The sequence below is a fragment of the Montipora foliosa genome, chromosome 3 (genome assembly GCF_036669935.1).
Source record: "Montipora foliosa isolate CH-2021 chromosome 3, ASM3666993v2, whole genome shotgun sequence".
NCBI classification, from domain to species: Eukaryota; Metazoa; Cnidaria; class Anthozoa; order Scleractinia; family Acroporidae; genus Montipora; species Montipora foliosa.
The window spans coordinates 50,045,050-50,046,611 of NC_090871.1; positions in this window are offsets into that span (position 1 = coordinate 50,045,050).

The following is a 1,562-nucleotide window of genomic DNA, read 5'->3' on the forward strand; positions in this document are numbered from 1 at the left end:
TAACCGTACTTAAGCATCCTTAATCATCCCTAGCCGTACTTAAGCATCCCTAAGCGTACTTAAGCATCCTTCTTCATCCCTAGCCGTACTTGAGCATCCTTAATCATCCCTAGCCATACCTAAGCATCCTGAACTGTACTTAAGCATCCTTAATCATCCCTAGCCGTACTTAAGCATCCCTAACTGTACTTAAGCATCCTTTATCATCCCTAGCCATACTTAAGCATCCCTAACCGTACTTAAGCATCCTTAATCGTCCCTAGCCGTACTTAAGCATCCCTAAGCGTACTTAAGCATTCTTCTTCATCCCTAGCCGTACTTGAGCATCCTTTTTCATCCCTAGCCGTACTTAAGCATCCGTAAGCGTACTTCAGCATCCTTCTTCATCCCTAACCGTACTTAAGCATCCTTTATCATCCCTAGCCGTACTTAAGCATCCTTTATCATCCCTAGCCGTACTTACGCATCCGTAAGCGTACTTAAGCATCCTTCTTCATCCCTAACCGTACTTAAGCATCCTTTATCATCCTTAGCCGTACTTAAGCATCCTTAATCATCCCCAGCCGTACTTAAGCATCCCTAAGCGTACTTAAGCATCCTTAATCATCCCTAGCCGTACCTAGGCATCCCTGACCGTACTTAAGCATCCTTTATCATCCCTAGCCGTACTTAAGCATCCTTTATCATCCCTAGCCGTACTTAAGCATCAGTAAGCGTACTTAAGCATCCTTCTTCATCCCTAATCGTACTTAAGCATCCTTTATCATCCGTAGCCGTACTTACGCATCCGTAAGCGTACTTAGGCATCCTTCTTCATCCCTAACCGTACTTAAGCATCCCTAAGCGTACTTAAGGATCCTTCCTCATCCCTAACCGTACTTAAGCATCCTTATTATCCTTAGCCGTACTTAAGCATCCCTAACCATACTTAAGCAGCCTTAAGCATCCCTAGCCGTACTTAAGCATCCTTCCTCATCCCTAACCGTACTTAAGCATCCTTATCATCCCTAGCCGTACTTAAGCATCCCTAACCATACTTAAGCATCCTTTATCATCCCTAGCCGTACTTAAGCATACCTTAGCGTACTTAAGCATCCTTCTTCATCCCTAGCGGTACTTGAGCATCCTTAATCATCCCTAGCCGTACCTAAGCATCCCTAACCGTACTTAAGCATCCTTTATCATCCCTAGCCGACTTAAGCATCCGTAACCGTACTTAAGCATCCTTAATCATCCTTAGTTGTACTTCTTCATCCCTATCCGTACTTAAGCATCCTTAATCATCCCTAGTTGTACTTAAGCATCCTTAATCATCCCTAGCCGTACTTAAGCATACCTAAGCGTACTTAAGCATCCTTCTTTATCCTTAGCCGTACTTGAGCATCCTTAATCATCCCTAGCCGTACCTAAGCATCCCTAACCGTACTTAAGCATCCTTTATCATCCCTAGCCGTACTTAAGGATTAAGCATCTTTCTTCATCCCTAGCCGTACTTGAGCATCCTTAATCATCCCTACGCATGCCTACACGTACCTAAGCATCCATTTTTATCCTTAGGCCTA